Consider the following 13243-nt stretch of genomic DNA (forward strand, 5'->3'; position numbering starts at 1 on the left):
AAGCCTTGAAGCGGGCATCCCTACGTGCACCAGGAATCATAGGACTCAAAAAGACGTCGACAAAAGTCGCTCAAAAAGTTCAGTGAAAAAGTGACTGGAGGTACCTCTCTCTCCGGATCTGCGTTGGCTGGCGCGAAAAAAGAAAGAACTGACATCAGCGCGTGAGGGAGGTGTTTAAGTAGCTACTGCAACATCATCCCAGCGATCACGATGCCAACAACGGACGTGGAGCCGACCGACGCCACTTTCCGACGCGCAGAGGTACTGCTGACGAAAAAACTTTCCGGATCCAGTCTGATGCCTGGGGGTAATTCTGAGGTAAGGAATCTATAACTAACTGTTTCTTTCAGATCTTTCCCATATGATTGGGAAGTATGTCAAGGCCAAGAGAGGTGCCTTCCATAAGGCTTTTATGGACTTCTCCTGTGTGAACTGAATGAAGCAATAGTGCATGTTGAGAAGCATGGGTGTTGAGCAGGCTTTGGTTGATCCTTGTCGCCTCCACTCGGATATCTTTGTCAAAATATGATTTAGCCAAGATGGAGAATGCACCTCCCGTATCATGTCTTTTTGAGGTGTACATCCATGGGTGTCCTCTGACCCCTTTCCTTTCTTTTACTTCACATCAACGGCCTGGAATGTTTTTTTGCTGCCAATGGCAAGGATATGCAGCAAATTGTAATGAGTGAAATTCCAGACTTCCATACACGGATGATGCTGTGCTCATTGTGAGAACAGCAAATGGACCTATTCATCCGTTTCATGAACAATCTGGATCGTGCTGTTAACATGTCAACATCCTTTACCATGGTTCGTGGCCCTTCAAAGTCTAAAAGAAAAATACATAAGATTGGTGTAGTCAAGATTGACAGGGTAAAGCATTTGAGTTATTTTGGGATTCATTTTGATGAAGATTTGCTGTAGTGTAGTTCCTATATTCCCAACAGGCTCTGCGCATTGGAATAGTGTATCCTGTAGTTTAGACGTAGGACTGAAGTCAACTAGGTCTCTACCGAATATACTAGACTTAATTGTGTGTGTGCCAGCTAGCTCAGAGGTCACTAGAAACTTTCTCGAATTAACATGAAGGGACTAGTTTCTGACAACCGCTAAAAACATGATAACTTTGTTTCCCAAGAATAAGAAATATATCTCTAGAGTCGCGGAAACAATAGATAGTTATTTCACTCAGTCAATCGTGCATGCTTCATTTCACCAGAGGTGCAGAGAAATAGAGAGACAGGCGTTTTCAATAACAAGGTATTTATTGAACAGTCTTCTTTCTCAAGCATAAGAAATGAACTGCTGCAATCGTAATACTTGCTGTAAAGTACAAAGAGTACAATACGAAGAGTATTATAAAATAATACTGTAAAAGCATGATATGGTATCTAAGACATAAAATACCTACAATGCATAAAATACATACAGTGATGAATAATGACTAAAAGTACTCAACTGGTGCTTCTAAAATACGCCTACCCCGGTGTACCTAACCTAGGTCTAGTACAAGGGAAGAAGTAAGTAAGGTGTAGCCTAGTTTTAGTATTCTTTGCCAAGAATCTATTCCAAGAATTCTCTTAGGGTCTAATCAGCTCAGTACCTTGGTTTTAGAATGTAGGAGGTCTGGTATCTCTCTCTCAAGACTCGATTTCCCAGCAACCCGTAAGGGTAGCCTGGAAACACTGGAGCTGGATTTCTCGGCAGGAGAAAGTACAGCGTCTCTCAGTCCATCAGCTGGAGGGTCGGCTTCCTTCGGCACTTGCTGCAGCAGGGCGTGTCGGGCAAGTAGATTGTCAAACTGCTCCAAACCACCATGTGTTTGTTTGGACAAGTGTGGGCATATTTATACCTTGAAGGTGCAGAGTTTGATGTAAGATTGGACATAATAACGTCATTAGAGACTTAATTCTCTGAAAACTCCATGAGTTCTTGGATAAATTAATATTCATGCAGGGGGAAGTCCCTGACTGCTGAAGGCGGCTTTTTCCAAGAAATCGTTGTAGATTTTCGGAACTAGTGGAAGTAGCCAAGCCGTATTAGGACTACTTGAGTTGTGTCTTAATATGGTTATGATTTCTATGTCTATATAAGGATACAGTATTTTATACCTATATAAGGGCATGAATCGGGAAAATTACACTAGGATCCTAAAACGCTATACAACACCCACTCCACGTATTAAGTCTAATATTACTAAATCTATAAGCATAAGAAACATAACTAAAGCATGTGTTCATAATCCCACCCAAAATACATGAAATGCATTAAATATGTTTTATACATATACATGAGTATTTGTCTTGTACGCATTTTACAAGCAATGGCTGTCATTAAAAAATGCTATCTAAATGAAACAAGAAATGACAGTTATGAAATGGCTCTAAATTTACAGGAAAAAAGGCGAGACCATTCCATAGCATAATATATAAACAGTTAATGTTTTTATGAGATAATGCCAAATATTTGTCTATAGGAAGTATCAAATGAATCTCTTGTTCTCTAAGAATAGTTCTACTTTAAGCAGATTACTTTGTGCCAAGTGAAAAGGGTCTATTTGGGATGAAGAGAAAAAGTTTTCAAATGTAGATTGTAGAAACATAGAGTTCCCAAGTTAGAGGGTTTGTTTTGAAAAACCGAAGGCCGAATTTCAGAGTTCATGGAACGCTGTGTGCACTTTCAAAAGTTATTCTCGGTGTCGGGAGAAAACATCAAACATCTAAGCTGGGAAAGAAGCCGTCTACCACAGTTGGTGAAAGTGGAACTACTTCATCAAGTAGATCAAATGTGCATAGATGTGAAACTTCGCCGTCAGCGTCAGTCGCATTAGCAATGTTCGATGTGGATGGTACCTGTGTGCCTGTTGTTCCACGTTCCTCACCAATAGCTGGATTTGCTGGTGATATCTCAATGAATGCCGTCATCAGAATTGGCAGCCGTTGGGGACAACACGATGTGTGAGTCGTTACAGGACCCAGCAAGGTGTCAACGTCCGTTGGCAGTGCTGATGGAAGTGTAAGAAAGATGTCTAACACGCATTCTTCTCCGCAAAGCAGGCCTCGTAGAACAGGTAAGATGCAATCTTGCCAGATTGGTCTGAATGAAAGAAACCAAGTGGTATTCAGATCTCTTAAACTAGCCAAGCCAAGAATCTGTGTAATCCGGTCACGATACCTCATGGCCAGGAGAGCCCGTTCCATTGTAGTCTGGGCTTCGTTGGTGACTGGACTTGCCATATCGGAGCAGGAGAAACAAAAATAGAATTCCTGCTATGAGTCCCAAAATGAGAGGCAGACCGCCGAACACAGAGTGCACGAAATTTGGAAAAATGCAGAAGAACTGCTTTGAATGGTGTTAACAGTCCCGAAAAGATCGTCTTAAATGCATGTGCGATGCCACTGGTATCAGACATGTTTAAGATTTGACCTAACATTTCTGCGAAATGTACTGGGCAGTTTGTTGATAATAATGCATGTATCTCTGCAGAAGTCCTTGCAACTTGTAGATCATACGCTTCTCTAGACTAGGTCAGTGGCACAGTTTGTTGTAAAAGAATGGCTTTCATTCTGCTTAAAGTATCAATTCGTATAGAAGAGATATTCAGTGAAGGCCATAACACCGTCTCCCTGTCTGTAGTACTCTTTGCATGCAATACTTGCATACAAGTGACCCTAGCCGACACACTAACCAGATACGCATTTCCTGGCAGCATGCCACAACAGCTGTGATCGTTGAGCATAACGTAGCTCCCATTGAAAAGCTGCTTAAAAATCGGTTCTATCACGGCCGCTGGAGTACCGTGCATGTGGCAAGAAAGGTTATTTAAAGAACCTTCGCAGGCTCCATGTAGGTTAATACCTTCACATAAAAGTGTACCGCTTAGTGAGTTTTTACAATTGTTTGTACTAAGAAATACTTCCTTTCCCCCACTCCAACATTTGTGTGTGTATGGTAAAGACCAGGTTGACTTAATGTATCCTTTACCCAACCTTTCATACAGGCCTGCTGGTATATGCTGTAGACAATACTGAAATTGGAAAATCGTCACTGGTATCGTGATGGTGCCATGTATTATCCATTCAACAAAAGGTTTCTCAGAAACCGTTAATGGTAATCTTTCCAGTTTTTCTAATGCTCAGCACCGTATAGTCTGCTCCCCTTTGTGCCAGAGAGATTTGTTTATCTGTAAGGTTAAAGACAGTAAACAATGACGTGGTATTGATTAGACGCCATGGCACATAGCCTGAACGGAGATTTTGCAACGTCCAGCCTAGTAGTATTATAGAACGCAATTGAGACTGGCCATGTTGTAACATTAGCAAATCCTGTTCTATAATATCAATCGCAGATGATACAATGCTGTCCAAAGAATAAATTCTGGAGGACAGAGTTGTTAACCCATTGTCCACTACAGAGAGTGCTTTCTCTAAATTAATGCGATCAATTTCTCGTATTTTTTCTGCAGTTTCTATTTGCATTATTTTCCAAGTTTCGTTGTACGCAGCGTATATACCGGCGTATATGAGACGTTTTTGACGTTGTTTACGAGGCCCAAGTAAGAAGTCTCGTAAGTCAACGCCTTCTTTAAGTAAAGTCAAGTGTTGTTTAATTTCTGGGAGTGTGCATTTCTGTAGCCAATCAAGGCATAGTTTTCCTACACTGAATGTGGTGACTATCCCTGGATGTTGTCTCTGGGAGTATCTTGGATCTGGCCTATTCATTTTGAACCCTTCTGTTTTGTTCATGAATCTATCTTGACAGTTATTCATGTCTATGGGCCAGATTAACCATTGTTTCCAATCAGGATTGGTTCTGTTGTGTTTTAAAAACAGTTTTACGTCTACCTCCTCATCTGCAGTGCCATTACTGTCAGGTGTGGCCTTAGGTATGGACAGTTTGGTTAAATCTTTTATCTTAGCTAACCCAAGACATGATGTTTGTTGAACGGTGTCGTTCAAAAATATGATTTGTTCTGGTATAATGCAGGCTCTGAACAAGGCTTCTAAACCCTGCACCTGCCATTCTTTTGTGCCCCAGACAGTTTTTCTCTCAATGTTGTCTTTCCAAAAGTTAAAACCTAATGTAGACAGCTGAGCATAAAAGTTTGCAGAATACATTTGTTTAGTATTGGTCAACATGTTTTTAATTCCTGTCTTATTCACATTTTTTTAAATAAAATGTTTCTGGGTTTGTGACATTAAAACCTGTAAAGTATGGAAATTTGTCATAAAATGTTTTAGAGCTGCCTTTTGGCAGTGTTGGACAATGTTCCCATTGATTGTAAGTAAAAACATTTCTAGGATTTACAGATTTGTGCAAATAATGGTGGCCAAAATGATTATAACAATACAGTTCTTCATAACTTGTTGAACCTTCTAGGTGTTCATGTTTTTGAAATTTTGCTGACATTTTTAAGTCTGACATCATATTATTAACAGTTTCAAAGACCCAATCATCTGAAATGGTGCTTGATGAAACAAAATCACTTAAAGAAACCTTGAACTGGTGTAGAATTTTCAACAGCTCCACCGGGCCATAAATGTCATAGTCAGTTGTGTCCCACGCTATACCACCAGGTTTAGGAACGGCTGTGATGTTCACTGATGACAGGTCTCTTCGCTCCCGATGAGATGATTCGTAAGGTTGCAGGAGCAAGTTGATGTTCTTACTTGCTGTGTCCATTGCACTGTATTTTCCATCTATCATTTGTCCCAAACTCAAAACAAGAATGAGCCACACTAGCAGAAACAGTACACCTAATCCTATCCAAAATGCAACCCATGGTGAAACCAGATATGTTTTCTCAAGTTGATGAAGGAGTTTTGTTATTTTTTCTTTAAAAGGTGTTTTTGCTAGCGTTATTTCTGGTTCACTGAGATCCTCAGAAAAGTTATAGAAGTTGATAAAATAGCCAGAGGCAGTTCTGTCAATAGTTGGTATTGCATCCGGGTTCTTTGTGATCACTGGAGTTGATTCCTCCTTTGACATGTTTGTAGTCAGATGCTACATCATTGTAGACAGGGGTTTCTTGACGAACTGTTATTTGGGTATCAAGAGGGACGAGTTCCATTGCTTTGTTGCATAGTCCTTCTTTTCTCACTGGAGGTTTATCAAAGGTGATAAGTCTTTCAGTTTGAACCTCTTGGATAGTAGCCAGACTTGGTCATCTGCTACTTCTTGGGAGACCACTGGGACTACTACTTATTATTGGCCACATGATTGTGGTTTTACCAGATCAATTGATACTGTTCTGTTCTCCCTTTTTCCAGCAAGCGGTGGTAGTAATACTGATCTGTTCCAAGAATTGCTAAGACAGGTACTGTTTTTCTATAAGAAGGCCCAAATTCATTCTTTACCGTGATCTTTTCCCTGACTAGATCCCCAATCTTTGAAATCCAGACAGGTCTTGCTGGGACAGGTGGTTTTTCTTCAGTGGTCGTTGGGCTTTGTGATGTGTTACTCAGACTTCTTCTTGTTTCTTTTAAGTCCTGTAAAACAGCCAAACGGTCTTGGATATCAAACGGTTTCTGTTCCACCACTGAAGTTTGTCAATCAAGGTCCTGGATAAGCATTTTAGTACCAAATAATAATTCATATGGAGTGATTCCCCCCAGAGAATTTCTTGGCAGATTATTGAGACTACGTTGGACACTATTAAATGTTTGACCCACCCGTCACCCAAACCTAATACCCTAGCTGTTATAGATTGCTTTATGTCACGTTTTGTTCCACTACCGCATTTCCCTCAGGATGGAAGGGACTCGAAAACCGCAATGCAACGCCCAAGCTGGCCATGACCTCCTTGTAAGCTCGAGAGCTAAACGCAGGACCCTGGTCAGAATGTAGCGTGCCGATTGCGTATGTGCCGATAAAGACTCGCAAATCTTTTATTACAGTTCTGGCGTCAGCCGAGCGCTGGGGCCACATCCAAATGAATCTTGTCTTAATATTTGTGGGACCGCGTACGTCTATAGCGACGTCTGCCTGTAGATAGTCTAATGCGGTCTACCAACGGTGTCTGAACTGGGCTTGTCACACTGTAGTTAGGTACCTGGTGGTCTTCGGAGCTATGCTCTCTGTAACAGGTATCACAGTCAATTCCGAATTTGTAAACATCGACACTCATTCCTGGCCACCAGTACATCTCTTCTAATTCTATTAGAGATTGCAAGATCCCTTGATGTGTCAGACCCTCTCCCATATGTGCTTCGTATACCAAAGCACGTCTCTTGTTCCTGTTTGGAATTACTCTATCCCCCACTCCAGGGATTCAAGCAAAAGGAACAGAGTTTGCATCTATTATGTATGTATTACCGAGTGGATAGTTTAGTAGTAATGCTGCATAGTTGCCTTTCATTGAGGCATTCACTGCTAACATTGTTTCATCGTCTATTTTCGTTTTTGAACGAGTGATTGCAGCTACGGAAGCCGTTTGCACAGCTGCCTCCGGGGCCTCATCAGCCAATGAATTCCCTGCAACGTGAACACCATCACGCTGATGACTCAGTGTATGAATCACGTGAGTCTTTTGTAGTTCTTTTTGCAAGAGAACTACTTGTTCCCATAGCAGTTTATGCTTAATTGTGCCACCTTTAGCGTCTTTGAGCCGTTCTGAACCCAGTTCTGCAAGTTTTCGTTGTAAGACTGGACGCAGTATTACGAATCACACACTATGAGTGTGGGGAATTCGCGATCTGTATTTTCAAGCGCCATCTTGAAAGCCTGTAATTCAGCTCGCTGAGCTGTACAGTCTCCGAGAGATTGAGTTTTTGTGACCATAGGTCTGAATTTACCTTCGCGCCAGTGACCTTTAACAATCGCGCATGCAGCACTGTAAGCTTGTTTACCACCAATTGCTGGCTGTGCTGATCGGTCTGTATATATTATACAGCCGTAATGCTCAAGTGGCAGAATTTCAGTCGGCAGAGGACATTCTAATTCGTATTGTAGGAATTCTTGTCTTTTTAAATACGGGTCAAAAACGTATTCGACGTCTGTTGCAGCAAGAGAGTTAACCCATTGTATCCATCTTGGATGTAGATCTTTTGCATTTGGAATGCTTGCTTTGTCACTGCCTGTAAGGCAGGTACAGGTGTAACGATTTTTATGCGTTTACCCTGTGCGAGGGCTCTTTCTTTTGCTACAGCAGTCTGAACCGCTGTCAGTATTTTTTCTGTTGAAGTGAATTTCATTTCAGCCTGTGTATACAAATGTGACTTGTATGCTATTGGTACAGTCTCAACTTTGTTAAAGGTTAGGTATGTGAATCCGCATCTCCCTGGGATGATTCGGATCACTAAGTTGCGCACGTTGTCGCGTGTTTGTAACTGTGTTTTTGCTAACATGTCTGTTTGCACTGAACGCAAAATTTCGGTGTCTTTTTGTGTCCAATTAATAGGTTTGAAATCAGGTTTGATCAGTTCGTAGAGAGGTTTAACCTTTTCTGCGTAGTTTAGAACATAAGTTCTTCCAAAATTCAGGAAACCTAGAATTGACACAAGTTTTTCAGCGTTTTTTGTGGTTGGACCAGCGCACATTTCTCGAAGAAGTTTGCTGCCAGGCTTTTGACTTCACTTGATAACTCATATCCCAAAAATAGGACGTTGAGGTGGGCAATTTGTGATTTCTTACAATTGAATTTATACCCTTCAGAGGCGAACCCAAGTATTATGGTGTTCACTCTTTTAAAGTGCACGTCCAAATCATCCTCTGTAAGATACATGTCATCGACATAGGACAATGCCTCATCATCGTACATTTGTAGTAACTCCGTTACTCTTGCTGAAAATAACCCTGAACTATTCTTGAATCCCTGGGGGAGACGGCAAAATTATCGCTGTGCCCCCATTACGGAGAAAGCGGTCAAATACCTGCTTTCTGGTGCAATGTTTTGACAAAAGAACCATTTGAGATATCTAATGTAGTTTTATATTTTTTGCGCAAGATGATATTTATCAGTGCTGCACTATGTGCGTTTTGTACTGCAAAAGTTTTGCAACAAGAGTTTAGATGTCTGTAATTCAAAACTAGACTATATGAATTGTCTGGTTTGGAGACAGGAAACAAAGGATTGTTCATTGATGAGGTGCATGTTTCAATCACCCCTTGGGATTCAAGTTGATTTAAAATCTCCCTGACCTGTTTTTTAGCTTCCTGTTTTACAGGATATTGCCTTTGCATTGTTGGTTGAGTTTTCAACTGGATTTTATGGTGAGGGTAATCCTCATCATATCCTACATGATTTTTGTATAGTGCTGGGGCCTGGGCTATAGCCCATTTCCTAGCATATGTGTATTTTTTATGAATTGGAATGTGATTTGAGAAGGCTGGCATAATTATATCTTCGCCATGTGGGCACTCCCTGACAAATTCAGGTGGCCAGACTTGTTCAGCTAGTAGGATGTCATAACCCTTAGAGAGCTTCTCCCAAAAGAGTGCTCTAATTTTTCTTGGTTTGTCCCCCTCCATCCGAGTGTTACTTCATATAACTTATGGGGTACACTAACCCTGGTATCTGCAGTTTCAACTTGGATACTTTCATTCAAGTCCACTGTCTCCAGATGATCCTTCAGGATCTTGCGAGCTATGGTTACCTCTGCTGCACTGTCTAGCATTGTTTGGGCCCACTCCCCGTTCTTGAGTTGTGTCCTGAAAATCCTCGGTATGTCTGATCTTTAGACTTGCTACCTTCTTTTTCGTAAATTGTGTTTTCTTATTTTCTGGAACGTGCTGTTCGTCTTTAGACTTCACTCATTCTTCTTTTTGTTCTGAACGTCCTCTTCTTTCGTATTTCTGCGAGGAAGTCTGAAAGGTACGAGAGGAACGTGCATCATTATCTTGATATCTGTCAGGTTTTCTCAAATTATCCCTATTTCTAAGGTTATATCTCTTTTCTGAGGGAAACATCCTTTACAACGCAACTTTTACCACGCAGTGCCTTTACGACGCAACTTTTACAACGCAAACCATTACAACGCATTGCGCTGGGGGGGGCGCTCTAGGATAGGGAATAGGTTTAATTTACTGTCCAACACCTTCCCTACTATCCACGGGGACTGGAGTTGGAATAGTAAATTAAACTATTCACTATCCAGCGCCCCAAAGCACTATGCGTTGTAATGGTATGCGTTGTAAAAACCGCGTTGTAAAAGCATGCGATGTAAAAGCATGCGTTGTAATGTCATACATCCCTTTTCAGAGGGCTCCTGTTGAGGAGACCTTCCTCTGGACTCAGAACGCTTCTCTGTAGGAAGTGTCTGCTTGGTGTTTTCCCACTTCTTTTTAGGAGTAGTGAGATTATTTTTAATAAAAACTTTTTCAGGATTTTCAGTTAGTTGGGGTTTTACTGGTTTCCCACCCAAACTATCTCTACCTAGTTCTTCATATGATTTTTCAATAATTCTGGCAAGCTCCTATGGTTGCTCAGTAATATCTGTTTCTTTTAGTTTTTGGCAGATCGCCATGGATGCTGCTTCACCTTTAATATTGGCTAATAGTATAGCCGAGACCTGTTTGAAATCTTTCAGTAATTTCATACCCAGGTTTAAGGCCGGTTCTGGACCGTATTACCACCATAGACGAGACACCATGTGTTTTAGTGTAGATTGAAGCAAAGACTGTACCCCAAGTGTCGCAGTCCTCTACGTGTGGTGCAATCCCCATTGGTAAACAGATTGTCAGAATCCTGTCTTTCTCATGAGGTGTACTATCAGGGAATACTGCCTCTATTTGAGTTATTTTTTGTGCTAACCAGAACAGAATTTGTTCACGTTTTGCGGGCAATTTACCAATGACTGACTGTATAGTCTGTGGTGTAATTTTGTTTGTGTTCCCTTGATGAGGGATGTGCTGTGGAATTCTTACAGCTTGTTGGACTGTTAAAGTCCTCATGACATATTGAACCAACTGCCTGTGTATTTTAATCAGCTGTTTTAGCTGAGCTAACAGTTCAGGACATGTCATTGTTTCAATGTCAGGATGTGGTGTATAGCTGGCTAGTACCGGCCATGCTGCTCCTGGTCTACCTAGTGGACCGAGCCTGGTAATGTGATTTTGATGTTGTAGGGCGCCATTAAACCAGAGCTGATGCTCCTGGTAAGTTAGTGGAATTTCAACGTCCTAGAAAGGAACATATTCCGCTGGAGGTTCCTCTTCTTTGTAGTAGTGGAACATATGTGTTGTTGGATTTGCTTGTGGAAAGATAATCCATGAATAGAATACCTCTGTCTGCCGATATTCATGTGCCTCTATGACAAATATAACTCTACCACCTCTGGGTGATAGACAATTGTCTATAAGTTTTATAGCTATAGATTTCCTTAATTTTTCCGGGATGATTATAGCATCATCGTCTTCCTCATTAAACCCTGTAACGTCTACACCCGGCTGGGTTGCATTTACTGCAGCTCCACGGGTTGCGTTATTGTCGCTGTTATCCGGCATTGTTTAATGAAAGTTTGCAGAGCAAGTTTTCAAGGAAACAAATATAAGGTGCACAATATTTTGGAACACTGTATCCTTCAACGATGAACAAACTAAAAACTAATACATAGGATTTTTTGTCCTACTCACTATAAAGCGGATATTTTATCCTTTAACCCACTCCAGAAGTCTATTGGAGTATTTTATGGGAAAAAGGGGTCTGTGTGAAAAGCACGACTGAGTTACTCTAGTATCTAGCGTTAAATTATCGTTGGGCGCCATGTAGTGTAGTTCCTATATTCCCAATAGACTCTGCGCATTGGAATAGTGTATCCTGTAGTTGAGACGTAGGTCTGAAGTCGACTAGGTCTCTACTGAATATACTAGACTTAATTGTGTGTGTGCCAGCTAGCTCAGAGGTCACTAGAAACTTTCTCGAATGAACAAGAAGGGATTAGTTTCGGACAACCGCTAAAAACATGACAACTTTGTTTCCCAAAAATATGAAATATATCTCTAGAGTCGCGGAAACAATAGATAGTTATTTCACTCAGTCAATTGTGCATGCTTCGTTTCACCAGAGGTGCAGAGAAATAGAGAGACAGGCGTTTTCAATAAAAAGGTATTTATTGAACAGTCTTCTTTCTCAAGCATAAGAAATGAACTGCTGCAATCGTAATACTTGCTGTAAAGTACAAAGCGTACAATACAAAGAGTATTATAAAATAATACTGTAAAAGCATGATATGGTTTCCAAGCCATAAAATACCTACAATGCATAAGATACATACAGTGATAAATAATGACTAAAAGTACTCAACTGGTGCTTCTAAAATACGCCTACCCCGGTGTACCTAACCTAGGTCTAGTACAAGGGAAGAAGTAAGTAAGGTGTAGCCTAGTTTTAGTATTCTTTGCCAAGAATCTATTCCAAGAATTCTCTTAGGGTCTAATTAGCTCCGTACCTTGGTTTTAGAATGTAGGAGGTCTGGTATCTCTCTCTCAGGACTCGATTTCCCAGCAACCCGCAAGGGTAGCCTGGAAACACCGGAGCTGGATTTCTCAGCAGGAGAAAGTACAGCGTCTCTCAGTGCGTCAGCTGGAGGGTCGGCTTCCTTCGGCACTTGCTGCAGCAGGGCACGTTGGGCAAGTAGATAGTCGAACTGCTCCAAACCACTGTGTGTTTGTTTGGACAAGTGTGGACATATTTATACCTTGAAGGTGCCGAGTTTGACGTAAGATTGGACATAATAACATCATTAGAGACTTAGGGGCAGATTTATGTCGGACTTGTGCCACGTTTACGCCGCCGTTGCGTCATGCAACGGCGGCGTAAACGTGGCGCATCCCTGCGACCCATTTACAACGTGACGCATCTAGGCAGATGCGTCACGTTGTAAAGCCCTGCACCACATGTGGGCGTTCCGGCGCAGGGTGGGCGTTCCGGGGCAGGTGCGCCTCGCAAAAGTGCCTGCGTGAAATCTACAAGATTTCACGCAGGCACTTTTAGGCCAATGCTGCATCAAAATCCGGCGCCTGCTTGAAGCAGGCGTATGGCTTGACGCAGCATTGGACAGATAGGGCCCCCAGAGCATTGCAGGAACAGATGCGTCATGCATCTGTGTCGTTTTTGCCTCATGGTGCGCCGCATTTACAATGCGGCGCACCATGGGTGGCGGAGCTGCGGCGCACAATAACTGGCGCATCCCTGGGGATGCGCCAGTTATTGTAAATCTGCCCCCACATTCTCTGAAAACTCCATGAGTTCTTGGATAAATTGATATTCATGCAGGGGGAAGTCCCTGACTGCTGAAGGCGGGTT

Source organism: Lissotriton helveticus, chromosome 11 (genome assembly GCF_964261635.1).
Source record: "Lissotriton helveticus chromosome 11, aLisHel1.1, whole genome shotgun sequence".
NCBI lineage: Eukaryota > Metazoa > Chordata > Amphibia > Caudata > Salamandridae > Lissotriton > Lissotriton helveticus.